Here is a 6,716-nt window from a genome sequence, read left to right as displayed (position 1 = left end):
ATTGATTAAACTTATTTTCATTTCATAGTATCCTTTGAGGCATGGTTGTTTGCAAGTTATTTGGATTGTTGATGTGAGAACTTATCCTCCACTTTTTTAGGGGTGTTCTGGAGATGGTAATAGTGATGCTCCTGGTAGGCATGTATTTCGGGATAGTATTAATGAGGTTGGAGTGGTAGTGGGAGTGCAGGTGGTAATGGTGATGGTGGGGTAAGGGGAGTTGGAGATGCAGGGGAGACAAATATTAGAAGTGAAGGCCAAAGAGAGCAGGAGGATCCTCCTCACCCTCTTGGTGATAGCGTCTGGGGTGTAAGAGATGGTTGGGTGGTTTTTGCCACTCATCCTCGGCATGGACGCTTTGTGATTAATGAGGGGTAGTTGTGGTGGGTGATCGGTTTGTTGTGTGCGGTGGAGTGCGCCAAGTATTATACGCAGTTACCATGCCAGCGCCTGTCAGAGCATCTATCTGAGAGAATGCTACTATTCCTATGCCTCCTCATGCTGTGCATTTCCTCCAATTGGAAATGTTGACTCCTATAATTGGTAGGATGGCGGCTGAAGTAGCAGCCATAGCAAATGCAGGCCATGGTGAGGTCAATGCAGTGCTTGTTGAAGTCCATGCATGCAATGGTGGGGTCAATGCAGAGCTTATTAAGGTCAGTCCACCCCACGATGGTCCAAATCCAGTGCCTGAACCGGAACCTATCCATCCAACTCAGGCAGGAGTGCAAGAAGAGTCTACAAAGCCAACTGTTGCAGCAGCTGGTCCATCTGGAGAAGTTACATGACGTCTGGAGAACCAACTGTTGCAGAAGTAGGACGATCTGGAGATGTAGAAGCTGACTGAAAAGGTAATCTGAACAAATATGCTTCGAGTGGTGTGAGGGTTAGACATTAGGCATAAGTGAACACAATAATTTTTGTTTTTTTGGTACATTGATAACTTCTATGTTTATGATGTGTATGAATGGTATGCTTAATGTGCTTTTGATATTGAACTTCAATTAGATGCAGACTTGTTATATCTAAGTTTAAGATACCAGTAGTAAATGGCATGTTGATTTTCGTATGACTACAGAGGGTGCAGTAGGTAGTGTTTCTGATGATACCTTCATTAGAACATGCATAGGCATCACTAGCAGTGATTTGATAGACCAAATTTGAGAAACTGTCCAAATAGTGATGTATAATAACAATTTTGCAATGGTGGTGAGGCCGATGCTCACCCGGTCTGGAAATTTTGAGTTTCCCAGTAAAGGTGAGAAGAGAATGTTTGAAGATAGTGTGAACAGGGCATACCTGATTGAAACTTACAGTGATTCTCCTTGAGGGGCAGAAGACAATTAGGAATTTAAGTATTATCCAGTACCCACAGCTTGAGGAGAAAGTTGAGAAATTTGTCAGAGAAATTAGTCTTGCGTGTCTAAATTGAGTCAAGAGAGATTTGCTTTGAAACATCTGCTTAGTAGTGACTTGAGCTAATCTATTTTCTTCAGGCCTGAGATGATCAGTAGATTTGGTACTATTGTTGTTGCTGAGACTGACTAGTTGAGGTGTGTTGTGACAAAGTGTCAATTTGTCATGATTTTTATGACTCGATTGTTTATTGATGTTCATGGAAGGGGGAGTTCCAGCTTCCATATTTGCATTGTTAGTGATTTGTTCCTGTGTAGTGATTTTTGTCGGGATTGTGATTTGGGTAATTTGAGAAATGGAGATTCTTGGGTAATCTGCTTCTTTTTGTGAGTAATGTAATTTAGACAGTTGCAATAGTATAGTTTGTGGTGATTTGTAGTAGCCATTAGAACTCAGAATTGAAGAACAGTAAACATTGACAATTTCCGGCAAAGAGATTGGGTGGGAGAATAGAGAGAGAATATAGATCTACTATGCAATTCCATATTTTTTGTTCATTAGCGTAGGAATTTCCCTTAGGAACATCTCTAAATTGTAGCGCGTTTTGGACGCGAATTTCAGATTTATGAAATCGTTACGGCAAAGAGGCTGCACCTTAAAAAGGAGTGAACTCTTCTGAGAACAGTGGAACCAACAGAGATGGTGTGCACCATTGAATGATTGCCACGTAAATTTGGGTGTTGGATTTTTTTTTGTTTCTCAGATTAGAGCATGTTTCCAAGTTCCAACTCTTTGACCATATGATCAGTCCTCTCCTTTCCTCTTCTATGCCAAAAACCTAAAGCCTGTCTGCATCAGAACTGCCCCAAACCCTTTTTATTGCTGCTGATCACAAAATAACCGTTAAATCAAGGGGAAAATACGGTTTAGTCCAGAATCCCATCCAAATATACTATTTAGTCCACACCGATTCAACTAGATACAAATTAGTCCTTTATTTATTTGAAATATGGAACATACATTAATAACCCTTATCATTTACAATTTAGTCCAAATATTTGCAGTTTAGTCCAAAGTGATTTATGATGACATAGAATTAATTAAAAAACAATTTATCTTTCGAACCGCTCGTCTAAAATTCACAAACTTTATATATTTGGAAAGCTCTTTACTAAATCTACAAAAAGAGTACCCATATGACTATATAATTTTAATTTTTAATTTTTTTTAATTTACACTGGTGTACAACTATGTACACATCTGCAAAAATCCAGAAAATCCAAAATAGGCGATACATCCATGAGATGGGATATTAGTATATTACCATGTACACATCTACAAAATACAGAAAATCCAATATCCACACCTGCAAAACAGGCAACATATCAGTGAGTTGGGACGATATATAGTATACAACTATATACACATCTACAAAAATCCTAAAATCCAACATTCATACCAACTAAACATGACATATATTCATGAGACAGGACAATGGTGTACAACTATGTACACATATACAAAATCCAGAAATTACAACATTTATACTCATAAAGCAAGCCATATATTCATGAGACAAGACAAGGTGCACCAGCTTTTACACACATACAACTTGAATCGACTACCTAAGTACCAATAACACTATCCACATTGAATAAACATAACATTGAAACTCAGATGGATTTGAACTATCAACCTCCGCAAACCATATAATAGGTTTGGCCCTCTACCATTTTGAGCTTATGTGTCCCTAAATTTAATATATGAAACAAAAGGAAAAAAATTGGATATAATTATGTACCATCAATAATCAGCATGTGTACAACTATGTACACATTAACAATCAACATGGATTGATAGTAGTTTAAGGAAGTCTAGCATACTCTTTTTACAATTCTAAATGTTATGAGCCAAATAATGCTACATGTTACAAGGCGGAAAGGGAAAAAAGTAGGATTTAATACCTGTAAAGTTAGCTTACAATCACAGGGAGTGTGGCGCGCACACTTCGGGTGCATCCTCAAGCTTTCCTTCTCCCTGTAATGGCATCTAATCATATTGTGTGCCCTCTCACAGTGTCGTACTTGTTTCGTTTCAGCTGCAGCCTAATTTTATTCCAATATAGGTGTCCTGCGGTTTCAAACACAACAAATACATTATCTAACCAATTCATTAGAATGAAATTTAATGTTTACAAAGCCATCACCAACTAACTAGTCTAGTGACCCATAATCCCACAAAGATGTGTACAACTGTATGTTAAGAAAATTCAAATTGCTGGACTGATACAATGTACAACAATTAGAAAAAAGTTCTAAGTTGCATGAACAATCTCAGTGACATGAAAATATGGAACATACGATTAACATGTGTACAATCATGTGTACATTTAACGATCACAAGGTGTATAATTATATGCAGATTAAAAATCAACATGTGTACAATTATGTACACCTTAAGAATCAATATGTCTACATTAGTCAACATGTGTACAATTATGTACACATCAAGAATCAACATGTGTACATCTATATACACGTTAACATGCAATGAATCTTAAACTTGTAATACTCGGGATGAAGCATCACTTGGCCATTAAAACTCACACAACCAGGTAGAAGAAAATATTAGGAATCAAAATTAGTGAAACACATACAACATAGATACTCCAGTGAAGCAATGAACACATTCCCATTTCTATATGTAGGATTTAATCTTGATCATCATACTGAGTTTTAGAAAACATACCGAGCAAATTGCAAGAATATAGAAAATGATATGAACCCGTCCAGACGAAATCTTCCAGCTTTGTTTTTATCAAAGCTCTGAAATGGTAAAACAATAGCAACTTCAAGAGGTTATAATAAAAATAGTGGTTCATATCGCACGACCACTCCTAAGCAGTTCATGAAGACTTACAGATGCCTTAGATTTTTCCTTACGCTGATTGACTGATGAAATGATAAGTTAAAAGTTGTTGTGGAGGATAGGTACTAGATTAAATCTTTGCCTCACAGGCTATGTAGGAAGCAGCAAAATCGAGAGAGAATCCAACTTTAATCAATGCTCGTCTGTTAACAGAATGAAAATAAAATTAACATATCTTGGATATTTGCCTCATGATATCTTGAATGAAATAACTAAAAGTAGTAAACAGGGAATATGAGAAAAAGAAATACAATTAAAGTCATACACCAGAACAGTATGCATCACCAAGTTATGCTTGGTTACGAGGTCAGTCACATACTTTTGTCCATCAAAATCTGATTTTTCCATGTCAAAATCAGCAAGATCTACCACCCGTACACACATGATTGGATGTATCAAAATCAATAGTAATACATCATGGCATAATACCGTTCTGTACCATTAATTATGAGCAGGTGTACAATCATTTACACATTAACAATCAACAGGTGTACAGTCATTTACACATTAACAATCAACAGGTGTATAACTATGTACACATTAACAATCAACATGTGTACAACTATGTACATGTTAACAATCAATAGAATTAGAGTAGATTCTTTATTCACAACACATAAAAGAAAGATTTTCGGATTTACAAATGAAAGCCGATACTTATGTACTCATTTTTTCACATGTGCAAGTATAAATTTTGAACTAAAAATTAAAAGGTGACAAATTTGACAATTGCTGAAACAAACACCTTTCAATACCAGACACAAAAGTGGAAAGGAGTTGTTCAACCAATAGTATCTCAATACATAACACACCAAATGATACATAAACATCACTTGCAGATAGTAGGAAACATCAACAGCAGCAGGCAAAAGTTTGGGTTCCATGGAGTGCATTATATACTCAACTAGGACACAAAACCCTAATCCCTAGCATTCTTGAAGTGACTAAAGGCTACAAATCCAAATAACAAAGGTAGTAAGTTCAAAACAAGAAGAGGAACCACACATAACAAGAAGAGCTTAAAATTAGTAACTAGCTCTCGATCAAAACCTTCTAACATGAAAGCTCTTTATGTAACTCTAAGAATCAATTAAAAGGTGGATACAAGAACAAAGTCTACCAGCTCTAGTATGTCACGTCGATGGTGACTAAAGTCATTTTCGAGAATAAATTAAACTAATTTTTCACAGTATCCCTTTATTATGTGGTACATTAACTGAATATAGACAACTCAGATGTTATAACACATCCTTTTTTATAGCACCTAATCTTGATCTCAAAAGAAGCAGAATTGGAAACAAAGAATTTTCAAGCCAATGGCTAGCTTACTGCTGGATAAGCAGGGCACATTATAGTCACATTTTCTATAAAAAATGACTACCTAAAACACTTGCTGATATTGTAGAAAACTATCCTTTCCTAAGTTCCATCTACTGATGAATAATTATGACCAACAATGATGATGAAATGATTAATAGTAGAGACTAGAGATAAATGTGGTACTTAATTATATACATATATTGTACACGTTAAATAGCAATTGGAACAATGAACCTGTTATCATATAAAAAAATGTTTATTTGGTATGAAAATAATGGAACTAAAATGAAGCAATTAGCCTCGGTCATACAAAAAGACAGGGTGGGTAGAGCAAGTTATGACACTGGTCTACAACCTACTCTCCTATTTTAACATCCCACAATCTATCCAACATTAAAAGATACTTAAAAGAAAATCAATGTACAACGAGTTGCACAAAAGAAATTTGGATCTTTATATTAGATACTTTGGAACAGTTGTGTGTACGAGTGAAACCAAACAAAAAATATACATTAAGAAACCAAAAACAAAACGTTTGCATGAGTGAAACCAAACAAAAAAAATGTACACTAAGAAAAGGAATATGCATTTTTCAGAATTATCCATAAATTGGAACCTAGTCAGATTCGTATATAACTAGAAATGATTCATCCATTTTTATTGAATTTCAAATCAAATTTGTCAACTACGACCCTGTCTAATAGTGTCTCCATCCTTGTAATTGGATAATGTTAAGACCTAAGAGTGATAATTCAACTAAATAACAAAACAATAAAATATTGTCAATAATTAAGGTTTTCATTTTTCATCATCGGAAACTTATTAGAAAATGACTAACTTGTAGAGCTACATCTTTCGATAAATCATACCATCAATTTATTAGATCATACGTTAATTTGATTACAATCCAAAGCCGCTTCCGACTTCTGATTTGGAGGTTTAAAGAGAGAAATTGTATCCAAGAACTAGACATGATTGTTTTTCAATTTATTTACCTAAACACACAATCAGTGATTAGAATTTACTTAAGAGATACTAAAATTTAAGGAAAATAAGGTTTACTCGTACCAGAGAGGAAGGAATTTCGGAATTGGAATTATCAGAAGCGTTTG

The sequence above is a fragment of the Papaver somniferum genome, chromosome 1 (assembly GCF_003573695.1).
Source record: "Papaver somniferum cultivar HN1 chromosome 1, ASM357369v1, whole genome shotgun sequence".
Taxonomy (NCBI): domain Eukaryota; kingdom Viridiplantae; phylum Streptophyta; class Magnoliopsida; order Ranunculales; family Papaveraceae; genus Papaver; species Papaver somniferum.
This window is presented reverse-complemented; position numbering follows the sequence as displayed.